Genomic DNA, 21,338 nt, shown 5'->3' on the forward strand with positions numbered 1-21,338 from the left:
ATAACAAAGATCACATGGAAATAAATATTGACCTCTCTTGTTTCTAATATTTATTCTAAAATAATAGATTTTATATTTTCATTTTAGGCTTGACGGAAGTGAAAGAGGAAAGTCAAGAACCAAGTACAGTGGAGGAGATACATCAGCATCAGAAACCTGATGATGTCTTCACTGGAGAAAAATTGTATAGTTGCTCACAGATTGATAAGAAATTCTCTCAAAATAGAACAAAAGCAGAAGATGCTATCCCCTGCCCTCAGTGTGGAAAGAGTTTCAAAGATAAAGGAAACCTAAAGGAACACATGAGAGTTCACACTGGAGAGAAGCCTTTCACATGTCATCAGTGTGGAAAGAGTTTCACACAAAAAGGAAACCTTAATTTACACATAACAATTCACACTGGTAAGAAGCCTTTCACATGTCAGCAGTGTGGAAAAAGTTTCACATATAAAGGAACCCTTAAGGGTCACATGAGAATCCACTCTGATTTGAAACCTTTCACATGTGATCAGTGTGGCATGAGTTTCAAACACAACCGAAGTCTTAAGGAGCACTTGAGAGTTCACACTGGAGAGAAACCTTACACATGCCATCAGTGTGGAAAGAGTTTCAGACAAAATGCAAACCTTTATTACCATATAAGGATTCACTCTGATTTGAAACCTTTCACATGTCATCAGTGTGGCATGAGTTTCAAACACAAAAAAACCTTTATAAGTCATAGACGTATTCACGGTGAAGAGAGCCTTTACACATGTCCTCAGTGTGGAAAAAGTTTGTCTACAAAGGCATGCCTTAACAGGCACATTAGAATTCACACTGGAGTGAAAACTTTTACATGCCTTCTGTGTGGGAAGAATTTTATAGAAGAAGGAAACCTTAAAGCTCACAGACAAATTAACCATGGAGTAGTAAACCTTTACACATGTCCTCAGTGTGGAAAAAGTTTGTCTACAAAGGCATGCCTTAACAGGCACACGAGAATTCACAATGGAGAGAAACCTTTTACATGTCATCAGTGTGGAAAAAGTTTCACTCAAAAAGGAAGCCTTAATGTCCATATGAGAATTCACTCAGAAGAGAGGCCTTTCACATGCCTTCAGTGTGGGAATAGTTTCAAACATCAAAGGTGCCTAAAATGTCACTTGAAAATGCATTTGAGAGAAAGTACATCACTGTTATAATAAACTATATTAAAACCCTATGGTGATTTTACTCATTAGATTTATTCATCAGTCCAAAATGGGTCACACGCACATATGTACAGAAATGACAATAAAATCATACATTGTTTGCAATTTTGACCACCACTTGGTAGGGTTCTGAAAATGAATTACTACAACCACAGTTGTTCGACTGAAATAATTGAAAACTGAATAAAGTCGGCACATTGTTGCTCCCCTACACTTATTTCATTAGGGACACAATATTTGGTTATAATGCTATATAAAGCTGACAACACTGAAAATAGTCCAGACTAACACATGCTGTGAATGTGAAGGGTTAATAAATCTGTGTCCAGCTGTAGAGAGAGTAATGGGGGACTGTTGGCCCAGGGTTCCCTTGTCTAGCCACTTCAGTATGCATCATGTGTCAGGAAAGAGAAGAGACAGAAAATGTTTTTTTTTGTTGTTTTTGTAATTGTTAAATAGTAAGTGCATTTAGTGTGGATTGGTTAAGTGCTCACGGAACAGATGTGTTTCTTGAATGCTGAGATGGTATCAGCAGGTCGTGTGGAGGTTGGAAGCTCATTCCATCAGAGAGGGAACAGAGAGAGTGAATGATCGTGAAATGGACTTTGTACCTCTGTGACAGGACCACCAGGCACTGCTCGTCTATTGACCGCTGAGAGCGAGTTGGGACAAACCTGGAGGAGTGAATTGAAGAGGGTGCAGTTCCATTGGCTGTCCTGAAGAATGAAGGCCAGAGTTAAAGCCTTGAATTTGATGCGGGCAGCTACTGGCAGCCAGTGTAGTGAAACCAAGAGTGGGGTGAGCCCTCTTTTGTTGACTGAAGACCAGACATGCTGCATTGTTCTAGACCATCTGCAGTGGCTTAATTGTGCTAGCTGGCCGACCGGCCAACAGGGCATTACAGTAGTCCAGTCTTGAAATGACTAGAGCTTGGGTCAGGAGCTGTGTAGCGTATTCAGACAGGAAAGGTCTGATTTTCCTGATGTTGTAGAGCATGAACCTTCAAGACCAGGTGGTTGATGAGATGTGGGCACTTAAGTTTAGCTGGTCATCCACCACCACTCCCAGGTTCCGGGCGGTCTTGGTTGGCGTTAGCGTAGTTGAACCAAGATGAATAGAGAGGTTGTGGTCAACAGACGGGTTGGCTGAGATCAGAAGAAGTTCTCTCTTGGCAAGGTTAAGCTGTAGGTGACATTGCTTTATCCAGGCTGAGATACGAGCTGAGATGCTTTTTACCGGCTTTACTGTCATGTCCAATATTGTTGCCACAGCATCAAATTCAATACAAGTTTCTTTGCAAAGCCTGAGTCTCAGTGGCAGGCCATGCATTTTAAGTCTAGACCTTCAGTGTGATTCATGTCATTAAGTAAACACAGTTTCACAATAATAAGACACCCTATGCCTTTGGGCATCATACATTATGTCACCACTAACTAATAATACCAATTGACATTTTAAAAACACGTCCACGCATGAAAGCCAGAACTTGAAACGACACTTAATGCTCAAGCAAGCCTAATTTTAAATGCAGCATGACTGTTTTGTGAAATGAACGTCTCCCGAACAGACATTCAAAATCATAATTTTTTATATGAATCTACCAAGGAGGTCTATAATACCTGGAGAAATCTATCTAATAATATTTGTGATTTAAATGTTGCTTGCAATAAATTTCGTTTCGTCAGGGTACACGGTTATACTGCGTTCCATTCAAGTTGGATGTGGGATATTCCTACTTGATATCTCCGACCATTAATGCATTCCATTCCCCGATATTCGGAAGATGACGTTTAAGGAAACAAAACTGCAACGCTCCCGTTAGCTTAGCAGGGGTTTGACTCTCATTAGAGATGTCTCCTAGCAACCCAACTGATAAACATTGCTGCAGCGCTAGCATTTGTGTTACAGGTGTACGATTATCAAAAGAGATTATAATTTACCATGTTTTATACACCTGTTTACACAAATTTACACTTAGAAAACTCCTGATGTTGCTATAACAATGCAAAAAGCACTTACCAATTTGCTTGAAGTGAAAATCAGTCCTCCTTTCCTGTTTAATAAATTTAGCAATCGCACGATCATGCAGAACAGCTCAGGTTTTTAAATCCATAAGGATCTCTTTCTCAATGGCAATACCAGCAGTGATGACAGTCGACTCATCAGCAAGATCTCACACTCTACACTTTCAAATTACATCACATAAAATGTGATTGCGTCACTCAAGGTCAGCTAGAAGGCCTCGACTGGGACATATCCTAAAGATCATACCCACCAAGAACAAATAAATCATCGGACATTAGATGCACATTCATTTGCACTGTTGAGAGATTCTGTGAAAGTTCTGAAGGCCTGACGGGGTGGAGCTCAAACTCACGCACTGATTCGGGCATGCGATTTGTGAAACAGTTGTCACGCTTCGCTCGTAAGCATCAAGGAATAACTTCTTACTGGATAAACTTTTCATTTTTCTCTATTTGTTTGCAGATTAATTAAAAGTGAAAAGCGATTAAAAATGCATAGGCAAAAAGGTCAATGAGAATGAAAGGATGAAAAATATTTATTTGGCATGTTAGGCCAGCAGAGAAGGATTTGCTGGTCCTGAGAATTCACCACTGATGAATCTTGGTTATGAAAAGAATCCATAAAGAAATGTGCCACAAACATATAATCCCACATTGACACGTTCAGGAGCTTCATTTGAATGAGCCAGTCATTCCTAAAGTTGGGGTCCTTCAGAAGGCTGTGCAGAGATGTAGTTTTTCCACAACCAGGAACACAACAACATCTGGGGACCTTGACTCTTCATTGGTTAAAAGCAAACTACAGTTACAGGTGTACCACTTTCAGTGTTTAAGCACCAGTGATTACATAGAGGCCGGTGCTATTAAAAAGTGAACACCACATGCTGACATCACAGGTGTGGCCAGTTTCAAAATGAGTCGTTTTTGCAGGGTGGAAACAATAAATGCTCTTTTTGGGCTGGAGAAAAAAATTCAGTTAGGAAACTTACAATATGTTTGTAAAGTGCAATGACCTCTTATTTAGTATGACACTATCATAGACAATTTGAATCTTCATGATATGAACCCTTTAATGTTTGTATTTTACTGCACATATCCTACGTTTAATAGGTGACACTCATGATATGGCTGACGCGAGTTCAATAGAAAAATACCTTTTTTTTATTTTTTATATTACAATCTATAGCCTCAGTGGAAAATACGCGTGAACCGTAATACTACTGAAATTGTAACCGAAAATAGACAAAAAGGATTTAATGATGGGAATAAAATAAGCTTTAATAAACTTATAAAACTTAAATGCAGAAATGTGAATTATAACAGTTACAATAATAAAACGTCTCCTTTAATCTTTTCTTTGGCCGTAAAGCTATAATATAGAGATGGTTACACACTGAATAAACTATATTATATACATTACTGTACTTTGAAATAGGCACATAATGAACAAATTGAGAAAGAATAGGATACATTCATGGGAGCTACCTTGTGTACATAGTGTATTTTTTTTATTTTATTTATTGTCCACTATTTTAACAGACTATCTGCTAATAGGGCATTGGACAGTGAGACAACGTATGCATTTGGGGTAAAATAAATAACTAGGGAACCTCAAAACCACAGCAATATTATATTCAGAAGTCATGAATATTAGTAAACATGTTACAGTACATTAATAGGAAAGTCAATGGCTTTGTCAAACAGTTCTCAAAATGCAATATTGTAGCTTCCCTAGCTGACACACACATACACACACACACACGACAGTAGCCGGCCATCTTTTTCTGTGTTTACGAACATGACATAAACATGCAAGGACGAATGATGTAAGCCTGAAATTTCTGTGCCAATTCCGAACAGACAGCTGCTATATTGTAGGCTTACCATTGTAAATACAGACAGACAAAGATTGGGTTTGGACACAGATTTTGTAATGTACTCTTTGAATAACTGGACATATGTTTTATCAAAAAAATCTTTCCATAGTGCATCTTTAAACTAGTGTGTTGCCTTCTTCAGCATCAATTAATGTTTGACAAATTTATTGAAAAGTATTGCCCACTGAATATCTTCAAATGCCCAAAATGTTACGACAAAAGGTCTACTCTCACCAAGATGGAAATGAATCAAATGAAAAACATTTTCACCCCTGTACAATAGGTGACACTGTTCAACAAACATTTATTCTGGTTTCTAGCACGGACCTTTAAGCATTCTGCTGTCAATGCATGAGATTAATATAATCTATTTAAAGCTGTTAAGGCATTTATTGGCCTTGTTTGTCATAACCATTTCATTTAGTTCTTTCAATGTTTAGAGTTTTTTTTTTCGTAATTTGAGGAATATAGTGTTTTTTGTGCGAAAGAGCACTTTTGCTCAAATATACGTCCTGAGTACCGGGATACAATTCCGAAGTGATCTGACCAGGACTCAGTGGAGAGCAGAGGGTGCTTCTCAATCGGAAGGCTGCAGCCTCGTTAGGCTGGATATCTCAGCTGACGTCATCAAGCACCGAAGGTAGGGCTGGGTATTGATACAGATTTCCCAATTCAATTTGATTCCGATTCACAAGCTCTCAGTTCAGTTCCGATTTCGATTGGATTCGATATCGATTCATATTGGTTTATTTCAGTTATAATGTCACTTTTGCTTACATATAAAAGAAATTATCTCTCAGCAAATGTTGTTAATTATACAGGGGACCTTTTAACTAGGTACATTAGGAAAATGTTCATTTTACTCATTATATTTTATTACTTTTTCATCATTTTGGTCACATTTTGATCACATTTTGGTAACATTTTTTATTTTATTTTTTATTTTTGAATGAACAAATAAATGTGTTCAATCAATAAATATTATATTTCTTATATTATTTTTGTTACATATTTATTGTTAAATTGCTTAATTTGAACTATTTACACACTGTAAAAAAAAAAAAAAACTGGCAGCTGTGGTTGCCAGAATAATTATGTAAAAAATACAGTAAAAATGTAAACAACTTTACAGAACAACCTGTACATTTTACAGTTAAAACAGTAGTATTTCACATGACCACGATGGCACTGTAAAAAATAAATAAAAATTGTTACATTTACAGTAAAAAAAAAAACATCAACTTGATATTAGCCTTCTGAAACTATAAAAATCTGCTTTTTACTTTAAGGTATTTGTTAGAAGAGCACATGATGACATGAAGTGGATCAATAGAGGCTCTTCCAGGAGCAATGACCAATAAACAGAGACAGTGCTCAGTGTCACTCACACAAACACTAAACACCATCAGCGTAACACATGTGAAATTAAAATAATTCAGTAAACATTAAACTACAACAGATATAACACAGAACACCCCAATGTACGTAACTGATATTAAAAATAAGAAGAAACTATTCCTATAAAATATAATGAACTGGGTCACGCAGGGAGTTCTGGGAATGCCCGATTATTTTTTTTTTTACCGTAATTTTAACAATAATTTACTGTAAAAAGTACATGTACTCTCTTGTTAAACATAATATAAATTTTTTACCATTAATTATACTGGAAAATCATACTTTTTCAATCTAAAAGATGTCATTTTTACAACATTTTATTGTAAAAACTACTGTATTGTCTTTTAAAATATATTAAAAATGTTTTACTGTATTTTACAGTTAATACTCATTAATCAAGTAACATTTTATTTCTGTAACATTTTTACAGTCTTTTACTGTATTTACATTGATTTGTTGAACGTGCTAGAACTGGTACTGTAACAAAAAATGGCATTTCTCTAAACAGCACCTTTAAATGAGTGCATGTTAACTAGAGAGACTCAAATGGCTTTACCTCATCTGTGTGATGCGTGTTTAAAATTAAATGTATTTTTGTAGTTGTTTTTGATCAACAACTGACTGTAAATAACAGAAAGGGTATTAAAAGAGTCAGTATTCAATGTCAAATGGGTTGCGTGGATTTGTCTTGGACACACATTACACGGAAAAACTTTTACTCTCAACACGCTGTGAAAGGATCTCGCTGCTGAACACTTCACGACTAAACTACACAATTACCGGTGAAAGAAATGTAAACATTTACCAGCCAGTTGCCAAATATATACCTTTTAGTCGAATAGCGTGAAATTTGTTTGCAAATGCAAGTGATTTCCTCTCATTGTAGTAAAGGGTTGCGCATTGAGTGAAGGATCGATCTTGGGATTTAAGAATCGATATTGAGATCGTTCAAATGAAGATCGCGATTAATCGGAAATACTATATTTTTACCCACCCCTAGTCGAAGGCTGTCTCAATTGTGAGGACCCTTGGAAGGCAGCCTCGTTTCGCAGCCTTTCGATTGCCATATTTTTTTGAGGATGCATCAGGTGTATCCTTCATGACCTTCAATCACCCACAATCCTTTGCACATGTCCCAAATTATTTTAACAAATGCCGGAAAACGAGTCACGTGACCGCAGAGGTGGAAACCTTTATGGCGCAGCTTAATTGTTTCTCTCTCTCTTCAAGTTTTATTTGCATTTGCAACAATGACAATATGTAGAAAAATAAAAAATCCAAGTAGTTTAGACAAAACAACAAATCAGAAGAAACAAAGAACCAACAAACAAATAAATTAAATTAATAAAAGGGCAATGTCACAAATTTGAAAAGCTTTAAAAGTTTTATAGTTTTTACAAGTCTAGGGTTCCTTTTTTCATTATTGAGGATTTCAATATAAATTCTAAGATCAGTGTTGCAAAATGTATTATATAAAGGCTTTTTCTGAGTGACTACCTTTGTGAATAAAACATTTTGCTAAAATAATTTTGAGATTATGGACATATTTCTCGTTTTCTGAAATATATGGGTTTTCTAAAAGTAAAATATCACTTGGTTGTATGCATATGGTTTGCCATGCACACACTGACTAGACCGTCTCATTGTAGCACTGAATGCTGAGGAAGAGTCTAGCCAACAGCCTCAAAGTCAGACGGTCTGGACTAGGAAGGATACTGACTAACTAGGCTGCAGCCCTCCATTTGAGAAGCACCCAGACCCTGCATTCCAAACGGGATAAATCCACCTCCAAAGGGCACTTCAAAGGGAGAACGGTCCTGGCCGCCATGTTAAAGGGTCATTCCAAACCGAAGGGCTCATAAATAGCTGCTTCGAAGGGCCTTTCAAATTGGGCATTTCCGTAGGGTTCAACTGATTGACACTATGCTGCCAAGCGAACCGGAACCGGACAACACGTCATAAATCTGCAGGTTTGTTGTAAATTAAACCAGCTGCACCTCTTAACACAATCTTGTTCTCTAAACAAAAATTCTGTGGTTTATAAAGGCTTTTAATTATTATAATGAACTTTTAAAAGCATTTTAAAACCCCTGGCTTTCTGTCTGAAACTGGCTAATGTTTGTGATATTTTCCTGTATATTTGCTCAATCTGTTCTAATAAGTTGAAATAAAAGAAATATACACAGTGGCATTTTATTTATTGAATAATCTAACATAAACTGTACATTTGTATACTGGTTAATTTTTTTGGATCATATTTGTTAAATAACTAAACAAATATTTAAACATGAAGCTTAAATTTCTTCCTAAAGTCTAAAAGTTTTAAAGCATTTATTTTCAGTTTGCATACTAAAATAGTTAATAGTAAGGAAAAAACATGTATAAAAAAATGTCTGAGTAGGTGCAGGAGGTTTAGTGTGACGGCAGTGTCTCCTTTGGTTTGGATAGATGATGCAGAAGTGCGTTCCGAATGACCAATATTTTTGAGCCTTACACCCTTGCACCCTTGCACCCTTCCACCCTCCGAAGCTCTCATTCTGGAGGCTAAACCCTTTGAAGGAATTAGGGCATATGGATGGGGCGGTTCCAAGATGGCGCTCTGATCGCACGTGTTTTTGATGAGCTCTGCAATCCCAAAATATTTCATTAGGGTATAGTGTTGCTACAATTAAGACTATGATAGATTGTTGAGTTTGACGTTACAGTGATTCATCGGAAACCATAAAGGGTGGCTCAGAGAAAAAAAAAATTACTGGATAAAAGGCTGGTAAGACTGACCCAAGTGCTAATACTAGCACAATTAACAAAACTAGTGGCAGTACACCAGTGGCTGAAACTCCTGTAAAAGATTATCTCAGCAACTTGTTACAGACAATTTGCACGTCTATCTCAAACAAGAAACTGGTCCAGAGATTTTGATGGCGGAGGAGGAATTTCCTTGTCTCCCTGAAACTCCGTGCAAGTCTCCTACTGTCAAGCAACGAAGACTTGGAGGCAGGGATATGGCTGTTATCCTCTCGCAGCTCTCGGATCTTGTAAACTAGGCTGGTACAGAACAAATCAAATGCACTTGAGAATTTGGTTGAAAAAAACTCGTGTGATTAACGAAATGAAAGAAGAGGTCAGTGCAAACACAAAACAAATTACTGGATTGAAGGAATCATTTGAGTTTATTTGCACTGATGTCAATATATTGAAAGACAAAGTTACTCACGGTGAGTCTCGTCTAAAATACACTGAAAATTGTGTTGCAGAGCAAGAGAAACATCTTGCTCTGCTAGAAGGCTATTCACGTAGATGGAATCTGAGGATCCATGGGATTCCCGAGAAAGAAAGAGAGGATGTTCGTTAAGAGGTCATCAAAGTGTGCCAGAGCCTTTTACTGGAATATAAAGTCAAATTACCTGATATCGTGGATGTGGCTCACCGACTAGGTTGTAAAAAGCCAGGTAACAACACACCTAGAGGCACTGGCATAGAATTAGGGGAGACAGGGGGTACACGTCCCCTCAATGCTTAGAAGGGGGTGAATTGTCCCCCCAAATCATGTGTCTGTCCTTGTTGTGCAGCTCTGTTCTCTAGTGTTACATATAGGCTACTCAGAGCTTGCATTAGGCATATGAAAATGTTTTCAGACCATTTCTTAAAAGTGCTAAGACCAGGGTTGGAAATGAATGGGGGCTCGAAGCAAAAGTGCAGCTGAAATTGCAGAGGCGGATCCTCGCACCGTCGACCCGCACAGACAGGCACTTCTTCTCGCTCCAGTCTGCATCAGTTCGGTCCAGCGCTAAATTCCGTGACTGTTTGCAATGTCCTAGTGAGCAAGCTAACACTATCGCTTCCTGCGCTAAATATCCCTGCACATCACTTATTCTGTTATTCTATCTGTTTGAAAAGCCTCCTCACCTGCTAGAGACCTGAAGTGCAGGAGGAATGGATGTAGCGCCCTCCCCCACAGGTTCAAATGAAACCTATGCCACTGCCTAGAGGACTTATTTTCCAATTCACTTCATGATTTTTCTGGGGTGCTGTCTGGATTGCTGTCAAAGATGATAACTTTCTGAGGGACAACCACATGAGGATCACTGAGGATTTGCCTCCTGCCGACAGAGAGAGAAGGATGAAACTCCACAAGTCGAAAAATCCAGAAAAGGAAAGAAGAGAGCCTTCAGTCAGTGGTCGTGCCTTTGTAGATGGTGTTGAGATTTTGCCACCTACTTAAACAACTGTGGATACTTCTTTCTCCATGATTGAAACTCAAACTGTGCTCAAACCACTATTTTGTCCAATGCTGAGTTATTTACTATGGTTACCATGACTTTAAGGATTTGGAAAAGATATTTCTTCTTTCCTCCCCATGCTTGAGTCTCAGCTCATATTTTTGTTTCAGTTCTTGAAAAACACTGGGAAACATTGATTATTCTTCTTTGAAGGTATTTTTTTCTGCTGGTAAGCGACCGATGCCTTTGCTATTATTGTAGCGTCTAAAAGGAAGCAACACTACAACAGTTGGTGTTTTGGTGAAAAAAAAAAAAAGTGATTGCTGATCTCATCCCTGGTGAATACATTTGGATTGACAGTTAAAAATTCGGTACTAAGTCTTTATTTTGTTATGTCTTTGTCTTTTGTGTTTCTCTTAATTGTAGAGGGTTACATAACATTGTTAAACAGAAAGCTATCTTTTTGTATCTTAAGTGTTTTAAAACTTAATTTTTTTTTTTTTACAAGAGTCTTTCCAATAATCAAGATGCTAATTTGTGGAGATCGCAATGGGGATTTGATCTGTGGATGTCTCATGGCACTAGACACTCCGCTGGGGTTTGTATTTTGAAAAATCGATTTACAGGAAAAATGTTAAGTTCAGATTGTGATGCATTGGGCCACTTGAAATGTCAAATTTAATGGGTATTATCATTAATGTGTAAGGTTATAATTTACAAAAAGAAAATAAAGCCTTTTTTGATAGTTTAGGGGGTAGGGTGCTTCACATGTTTTGCCAAGTATCCTAATTCGTCACTAGTCTTTGGAGGTGTTTTTAACGTAGTTCTAAATAATGCAATGGACAGATGGCCCCCACAAACTGGTAATCTTCATTCCAATTACTTAATTACATTTCTGCAGAAATTTTCCTTAATCGCTACATGGAGAAAATCTCACCCATTACAGAAATCCTTTATATGGAACAATAATTCATTATCGAGTCAATTCAGGATTGATTTTTGGCCTACTTCTAAGGATTTAGAAAATATTGACTGATATAATTCCCTCCCCATTTTCTGACCACAAGGCTATTTTTATCAACATTTCCCTTAAATCTTCAGCCAATTTAAAAGGAAAACCTGCGTATTGGAAAATTAATAATTCACTTAGTAATAATTCTCTAGTATAGAGAAGCTAATTTTGTCCTACTGGAATAAAGCAAAAATACAGTACATAATAATTACTGAAGTAATTGGGAACATCTTAAATTTGAAATTGGGAATTTTTTTTTAGAAAATATTGTAGTGACCTAACAAGGAGGAGAAAAATTGATGAGGATAAAATTAATTAAAATTGACACTTTATCATCTAAAAAAAAAAAATAGAAGAATGATCAGAATTGGAGAAAGCAAAACTTATTGAATGGCAATCTCAATTAGAGGACATATACAAATGAAAAGCTGAAGGAACGTTTATAAGATCTTGAAAAAAATGGCTTGAAGAGGGTGAACAGAACCACTTTTTTAGACTTGAGAGGCAAAAAGCAAAAAATAACCATATTTAATGGTGAGATTGTTTATGACCCCAGAACCGTCGCCAATTTTTGTGCTGAGTTTTATAGTAATTTATACACTTCTAAATTTTGTCAGCAATGTACTTCTGAGTTTGAGTCTTTGCCAAGTACGAAGCAAGTATTGAAGACTGTAACATGTGTGAAGCCCCTCTTAGACTAAAATAAAATATTGACGCCATTAACGATTTAAAAAGTAATAAATCTCCAGGAACAGATGGATTAACTGCTGAGTTTAGTAGAGCATATAGCAAGAATTTAGCACCTTTTTTGCTTAAGGTACTGTATATGCAGAGAAAGATTCGCTTCTTCATACTCTGTGTCAAGAGCTAATAACTTTAATCCCGAAACTCAAAAAAGATCCCCTCCTAACTGATAGTTACCGGCAAATTACATTGTTAAATAATTATAAAATAATTGCTCTGGCTTTGGTGAAAAGACTGAAATGTGTTCTGGATAATTTATCGATGAATGTTAATCAGGCTTCCTACAAATAAGACATATCTCCAATAACATATGTCTGGTCCATTGTTGGGTGTAATCCATTACTAAGTAATTAATTACTGTAATTAAATAACTTTTTTCAAGTACATACCGCACAGCTATCACGTACCAGCTGGCTTCTTTTTTAAAGTAAGGGAGTTCTCTTAATTTTTCAGTAATTTAATTACATTTACTTCTGATATAATTGCGTTAAATACTGTATAGACTCTAGAACAATTCTATATAAAACAACAGTGAATTTAAAATCAAAATTTAATGTCTAATGTTAAAATGTATGTTTTCTAATTTAATGCAGCCCCCTTAAATTCTTTGGCCAGTTCATGAATAATTTATTTGATTTTATATGATTTATTTGAAATAATTAAAAGAACAGTTTCATGTCTATCCTTGTATTTTTCATCTGGTCGAAGATGATCAGTGTTTTAGAAAGTAATTAGTAATAAGTAATGTAATTACTTTTCAGAAAGAGTAATTAGTACAGTAATCTAATTATACTGTTGAAGATGTAATTAGTTGTTAGTAATTAATTTCTTTTTTAGAGTAATTTACCCAACACTGGTCTGGTCCTAGACATATTAGATTATTCTGACCTTATTTCTAATGATTGTTTTATTCTCTTCTTGGACTGTTATGAAGCCTTTGATTCCCTGGAACATACATTTTTGATACCAGCCCATCACATGGTGGGATTTGGTGACTCTTTTTGTTGATCCATTAAAATGCTTTACACTAATGGTAATAGCTCTATAAAACTCAGCAGTGGTACTTCTCCTAGATTTACTTTAAATTGTGGGGTCAGGCAGGGATGCCCAATCTCCCCATACCTGTTTTTGATAGCTATGCAACTTCTAAACTTGCATATTAAAGAAAGTCCCTTAAAAGGAATCACTATTGATAGTTCTGAAATAATAATAAGTCAGTTAACAGATGATACAGCATTGTTTTTGGAGGATGCTTCTCAGGTTGCTGTAGCATTACAGACACATTTATTTGAGAATAAAGGGAGGTAACAGATTTTGGTAATCTCTAATGTACTGTCAGAGTTGGTGACCCTGCTGTTTCTCTATACTTTGTCATATACAACAGGAATGAATCTTTTAGAGGATAACACTGAAGAGATTAGACATCACCTGAATGAGTTTGGTGAACATTAGAAACACTAACTTTAAATTAAATAGGGGTAACATATTTTGGCAGCCTCTAATATCAATATAATTTAATATTCCACTGTCAGCATTGGTGTACCTGCTTTTCATAGACCAAAGTGGATATATCACCAGAGTAAGTGTGGTGAATAGATGTAAGACTTAAGAATAAAAACAATAACACTAATATTAAAAATAATTTTGTGCACAAAGAAACAATAATAAATGGAATAATACAAGTAATTAAGAACAACGATATTAAAAGTAAACTGGTGAGATTCGATACACTCTGTTCCATAACTGTTCTAGGAGGACAATATGTCAAAGAATTCAAAATCCTTGAGCTCTGGAGACATTAAAAGACACTTACTTGCTCAAGCTGACACCCCCGAGAAGGCCCCGAGCCCCGAGGGAGTCAATTTGGTCAGAGAAATTAGGGAAATTCGGCGAGAGATGTTAAACATGTTGGCAATGCTGACGAAGGTCATCGCTGACTTGCAGGATCTTGCTGTAATACGTCGATCGTTCACTGCTATGGAGATGAAATTCTCTGAGGTGGTTACAAGAGTGGGGGATGTCGAGAAACGGATCAATTATCTGGAGTCATCGGAGAGGGAATTATCTGCTAATCCGCTAGCGACCAAGGTGGATTTGGAGTGCGTCTGGGAGAAGTTGGAGGACATGGAGAACCATAGCCAGCGGAATATCGATAGATAAGATCATCCAATAAAGATCTTGTGTTACACAAGGTGAGGAGTAAAGGAAGGCTTTCTTGGAAGAACCACAGGATTTTCTTGTTCCCAGACTTTGTGAATTCGACAAGAGAGAAACGTGATAGATTCAAGGAATGCAAGAAACTCTTACATCAACGGAAGGTCGCTTTTGCACTGATGTTCCCAGCCAAATTGAGAATAGATGCTAAGGATGGCCGAAAAACATTCACATGCCCACAGCAAGCAATGTCTTTCAAAAAGTCAATGGAGTAAGTTATTTTGTGGTACTCATGTTGCAGCTGAGTGGACCGACTCACTGAACATTCACTTGACTGTTAGAGGAAACTGAGCACCTTTTTTGTTTCTTTTCGTTCTGTTCCGCCTAGCGGCTGGAGTTTGTTTTGTGGAGTAACACTCCTTTCGGGACAGCTTGGTGAATGAATCTGCACACTCTTTGTGCTTATGCCTCCTATTGGCTGGAGTTTGTTTTGTGGAGTATTTCTTGCAAGACATTGGAGTGATTAGGTCATTTGTTGCACTCATGTGGCAGCCAAATGGGCCGGCTCACTGAACATTCGTTTGACTGGTCGAGGAATCTGAGCGCCTTTTTGTGCTGGTTCCGCCTAGCAGCTGGAGTTTGTTTTGTGGAGTAACACACCTTCGGGAAAGTTCTGTGGATGAATCTACATGCTCTTTGTGTTTATTCCGTTTATTGACTGGAGTTTGTTTTATAGATTATCTTTTGTTGTGTAATTCTGCCTCACAAAATTTGTATAGAATCACCGGACTTGAGCAATATGACGGCAAGGTTGTTTTCCGGGGGCTCTTGTAGGCGTGCATGCATTGTTTGAGTTTGGAGGGATAGACGCCATTTGGCTCTATAGTGTGTGGGGTTAATGCGCAAGCTTTTCTTTTTTCTGTTTGTTTGGTTATGGGGGAAGTTCGGGGTTTGATTGTTGCACTAATGTTGGAGTATAGTCTTTATAATTTTGTTTTTGACACACAATCAAATTTTTTTTATATGTCAAAATGTCAAATGTTAATATGAGTGGATTGTCTCCACCTTGGTCGCTAGCAGATTAGCAGATAATTCCCTCTCCGATGACTCCAGATAATTGATCCGTTTCTCGACATCCCCCACTCTTGTGACCACATCAGTAAATTTCGCCTCCATGGCAGTGATCGATCGACGTATCACAGCATGATCCTCCAAGTCAGCAATGACCGTTGTCAGCATTGTTGACATGTTCAACATCTTTCGCCGCAATTCCCGCACTTCTTTCGGGCTTGCTCGGGAGCGTCAGCTTGAGCACGTAAGTGTCTTTTAATGTCTCCAGAGCCTGAGGATTTTTAAATCTTTGACATATTGTCTTCCTAGAACAATTATGGAACAGAGTGTATCAAATCTCACCGGTTTATGTCATAAAAGGTATTAAAACTAGCAAAGTGTGCAGAGCTCGCCGTTTACATGTCCGATCTTTGAATGGCGTCACGTAACCTCTCAAGAACAACAATATTAAAAGTAAAACACACGGTGGTATATGAACTGCTTGTCATAGCATGCGTCTTTTAGAAATCTGTTCGCATTAAACATCCCCGCTCCATCGACACGCCTGTTTCTCACGTCACTTGTCAGCGCGCGGTGATGCTCACTAAGCACGAGCACCGGACATGTTCTCACATGAAAACTTACTGAACAGCGGCCTCTAGTCACAGATTTCGGGCACAACACCTGTTAGAAATCTGTCTGACTTGCTGTGATGTCATGGTGACGTGTGCCAAAAAAGTCTCGTGGGAGCGAAGCGACGCAGTTGGATTTTCCCATCTGTGCAAACTGCAAGCATGATGGGAAACGACTTGCTGATGACACAGCTTAATGTTCATTGGCATAAACAACTGTTATGAAAAACAAATAACAAAACAGCAAAGTAAATTATTGTGTCTGGCAATGTAACATATATTATAATGGTGACTGTATAAATACGTCTTGTTCGTATGGCATTATACGAATAAAAAAAACAACAACTGTGATGTGATGTTTTGTTCTCTTCTAAAATGTTTGATTTCCTTTATTTCTAATATCATGCTTAATGTGTTTAAATTATATGTGAATATTCTTAACACTCTGACAGTTCAATCTCTGAATGGGATATGTGATTTTAATCATATTTCTGAAATATCTAAAATACGTGTCATTATTAAACTAAAAATGGATGGAAAGACACGTCTTATTGGCGAGATTAAATAACAGGAACATTGAGTGTCTTTTTCATCATTTTAATTTTAATTTTAAAGCAAAAGAATTTTAATGATATCCACTTTATCAGCAACAGTGCATGAACGTTAATCACGCGATATCTGCCTTTGATCTCGAAGGTGTCTGGTCCAGTAGGAGAGGGGAGAATTGTCCGACTTGACAGCTCTTATTTCACTCCTCAACTGACTGCAGCTGTCTGCTCTCAGAATCAGAATGGGCTTTATTGCCAAGTATGCTTATGAAACAGAAGCCAGCTGGTACGTGATAGCTGTGCGGTATGTGTAAACCTCACTCCCCTGGCCTAAAGAGGCTCACTATGGACTGACGCTAGGGGCTGTAGCCTTTAGCCTCCTCATTAGTGCGCCCGCCTCCCATACCGGCTGAAGCCGGTTCGAATCCCGCTCGAAGGACTGGTTACAGTGGTGCCGTGACCCGGATGGGAGTGAGGTTTTGGGGGGTGAGTGTAACAGAAGCCTGCTGGTACGTGATAGCTGTGCAGTATGTTTAAACCTCACTCCCCTGGCCTAAAGTGGCGCACTAGCGAATGACGCTAGGAGCTGTAGCCTTTAGCCTCCTCCTTATCATGCCCGCCTCCCATGCCCGAATAGAAAATATAAGTATACTGTATGTAGAAATACACAAGACTATATACACTACCGGTCAAAAGTTTTGAAACACTTACTCATTCTTTATTATAATTATTTTTTCACATTTTAGAATAATAGTAAAGTCATTAAAACTATGGAATAACATAAATGGAACTATGGGAATTATGTTGTGACTAAACAAAATCCAAAATAAATCAAAACTGTGTTATATTTTAGCATCTTCAAAGTAGTCACCCTTTGCCTAGAATTTGCAGACATGTGCTCTTGACATTTTCTCAACCAACTTCTTGAGGTATCAACCTGGGATGCTTTTTAAACAGTATTGAAGGAGTTCCCATCTATGTTGGCACTTAGTGGCTGCTTTTCTTAATTATTTGGTCCAAGTCATCAATTTCAAAACCTTTTTTTTTATTATTAAGTTTTAGTTTTATAATGAAATAAATTAATATAGTGGCACAATTATATTTTTGTCTACAAAACTAATTTCAAACATTTAAGCATACGCCTTCAGATCAAAAGATTTTTAAGATCATGGGAAACATTTCAGTCAAGTGTTTCAAAACTTTTGACCGGTAGTGTATATATAAATACAATCTGTTATGTACTGATAGTGCAGGGGAATGTAATGCAGAAGAGGTAGGATATATTAAATAATATAATAGACTAAGCTGTTTATTGCACATAATTATTGCTCAATGGGGCAGTTTTAACTGTTCATGTGATGGATAGCCTGAGGGAAAAACTGTTCCTGTGCCTGACGGTTCTGGTGCTCAGTGCTCTGAAGCACCGGCAAGAAGGCAACAGTTCAAAAAGGTAGTGGGCAGGGTGAGTGGGGTCCAGAGTGATTTTTCCAGCCCTTTTCCCCACTCTTGAAATGTACAGTTCTTGAAGGGAGGGCAGGGGGCAACCAAAAGTCCTCTCAGTAGTCCAAACTATCCTTTGTAGTCTTCTGATGTCTGATTTCGTAGCTGAACCAAACCAGACAGTTATTGAAGTGCAGAGGACAGACTCAATGACCGCTGAGTAAAACTGTATAAGCAGCACCTGTGGCAGGTTGAATTTCCTCAGCTGGCGAAGGAAGTACAACCTCTGCTGGGCCTTTTTCAAAAATAAGTCTATGTGGGTCTCCCACTTCAGGTCCTGTGAGATGTCCATGATGGGGTTAAGAACAAAAAAAAAAAACAAAAAAAAAACCAAACAAATCCAAATCAGACAAAAATAACAAAAGGGCTTTGATGCCTGAGGTGGGAAAATTTTATTTGTTGGAGGTTTAAAATTTGCCAAATGTTGTGTAGTATTCAGACAATTAATCAAATGTGCTTTAAAATAATAATTATTTCAAGAATTCCAGGAATCACCCATAGGCCACCTCATTTTTGTGACGATGCGCCAACGTTTCTAAGTTCAGAAGAATGAAATGGCTCAATAAAATGAAAAAATAAACACTCTCCCCTTAACAATAAACATAATGAGTGCTATTGTTGTTTTCAGTTATGTGTAACCTGTACATATCTGTTAACTAATCAAAAAATATGTTTTGGGGTTTATGACTCTGCAAACAGACTGTAAGTCTGTACAGTAGATGGCGGTAATGCTCCTAAGGAGTGAACGTCCATTAACCAAAAAAGAAGCATCTCCATCAGTGTGGGGTCATGTTGGGAGATTTTAGTGTCAGTGATTAGTGTTTTCTTTTTTTTTTTTTTTTTTTGTCCTTCATATCGAGATCTAGATGCTTAATTTTAGTAAAGTAAATTAAGAAACATATTTTAGTCTTTGGTTTCTGCCTGTTCAAGAAGGTTCCACTGAGCTATATGAACAAACAGAACAAGGTACGGTGCTGCAAGTAGGAAGTTGGTGAGTGATTTCTCATTTGTTTTCTTGTGTTCGCGTGTATCACGTGTCAATATTTCAGACGTTTCTGCAAACAGATATTCGGCTGTTGACGACAGATTGTGGGACAGTTTGCAACACTATTGTGCATGTTCAAGTAAATGTTCTGCATGGAGGGTATTACAGTACCACATCAATTTACCATGCTGCACTAAATAAATTAAGTGTTATTGCGTGAAGTACTTTGTACAGAATATGTTATTTTATTGTAGTTGAACCGTTTGAAATACATGATGCAATGTTAACAAACTTATCGGTTATCATGCTAACTGGAAACTGTTAATTTTACCATTTGTTGCTGTGGGACTGGTAGAGACAAGGGTCTGGTTGCACCAGCTATACGTAAGTTACAACTTAGCCAAATTGTGGGGTAAATGGGCACTAAGTCACAATTTACGCACTACTAAATATTTGAGCGTTGCACCATTAAACTTAGGTAGAACATAACTCTACAGATAAACTAAATATTAACGGAAGCCTGAGCAATGCACCATTAAACTTAGACCATAACCCTACAGATAAACTAAATATTTACGCAAGCGCGTGGTACCATTAAACTTAGGTAGAACGTAACCCTACAGATAAACTAAATATTTACGCAAGCGCGTGGTACCATTAAACTTAGGTAGAACGTAACCCTACAGATAAACTAAATATTTACGCAAGCGTGTGGCACCATTAAACTTAGGTAGAACATAACCCAACAGATAAACTAAATACTTACGGAAGCCTGAGCGTTGCACCATTAAACTTAGACCATAACCCTACAGATAAACTAAATATTTACGGAAGCCTGAGCGTTGCACCATTAAACTTAGGTAGAATGTAACCCTACGGATAAACTAAATATTTACGCAAGCGCGTGGCACCATTAAACTTAGGTAGAATGTAACCCTACAGATAAACTAAATATTTACGGAAGCCTGAGCGTTGCACCATTAAACTTAGGTAGAACGTAACCCTACAGATAAACTAAATATTTACGGAAGCCTGAGTGTTGCACCATTAAACTTAGGTAGAACATAACCCAACAGATAAACTAAATACTTACGGAAGCCTGAGCGTTGCACCATTAAACTTAGGTAGAACGTAACCCTACAGATAAACTAAATATTTACGGAAGCCTGAGCGTTGCACCGTTAAACTTAGGTAGAACGTAACCCTACAGATAAACTAAATATTTACGGAAGCCTGAGCGTTGCACCGTTAAACTTAGGTAGAACGTAACCCTACAGATAAACTAAATATTTACGCAAGCGTGTGGCACCATTAAACTTAGGTAGAACATAACCCAACAGATAAACTAAATACTTACGGAAGCCTGAGCATTGCACCATTAAACTTAGACCATAACCCTACAGATAAACTAAATATTTACGGAAGCCTGAGCGTTGCACCATTAAACTTAGGTAGAACGTAACCCAACAGATAAACTAAATACTTACGGAAGCCTGAGCGTTGCACCATTAAACTTAGGTAGAACGTAACCCAACAGATAAACTAAATATTTACGGAAGCCTGAGCGTTGCACCATTAAACTTAGGTAGAATGTAACCCTACAGATAAACTAAATATTTACGGAAGCCTGAGCGTTGCACCGTTAAACTTAGGTAGAATGTAACCCTACAGATAAACTAAATACTTACGGAAGCCTGAGCGTTGCACCATTAAACTTAGGTAGAACGTAACCCTACAGATAAACGAAATATTTACGGAAGCCTGAGCTTTGCACCGTTAAACTTAGGTAGAACGTAACCCTACAGATAAACTAAATATTTATGGAAGCTTGAACGTTGCACCGTTAAACTTAGGTAGAACGTAACCCTACAGATAAACTAAATATTTACGGAAGCCTGAGCGTTGCACCATTAAACTTAGGTAGAACGTAACCCTACAGATAAACTAAATATTTACGCAAGCGTGTGGCACCATTAAACTTAGGTAGAACATAACCCAACA

At 37.5% G+C, this 21,338-nt stretch overlaps 1 protein-coding gene across 7 annotated transcripts in view; it reads left to right on the plus strand.

The window, feature by feature from the left end:
• LOC127440754 (gastrula zinc finger protein XlCGF57.1-like) overlaps positions 1-21,338 on the plus strand; it is a 65,844-nt gene that overhangs the window by 15,726 nt on the left and 28,780 nt on the right. For 3 of the 7 annotated variants that reach the window (XM_051697589.1, XM_051697595.1, XM_051697591.1), the window contains exon 1: positions 19,125-19,343. The exons of 1 other annotated variant lie outside the window; for it this stretch is intronic. The gene's annotated coding sequence lies outside the window, so the exon portion shown is untranslated. Of the gene's footprint in view, positions 1-6,056; positions 8,463-19,124; positions 19,344-21,338 lie in introns of those variants that run through there. 3 more of the 7 variants (XM_051697593.1, XM_051697592.1, XM_051697594.1) reach the window with 3 other exon arrangements.

Source organism: Myxocyprinus asiaticus, chromosome 5 (assembly GCF_019703515.2).
Source record: "Myxocyprinus asiaticus isolate MX2 ecotype Aquarium Trade chromosome 5, UBuf_Myxa_2, whole genome shotgun sequence".
In the NCBI taxonomy this organism is placed as follows: domain Eukaryota; kingdom Metazoa; phylum Chordata; class Actinopteri; order Cypriniformes; family Catostomidae; genus Myxocyprinus; species Myxocyprinus asiaticus.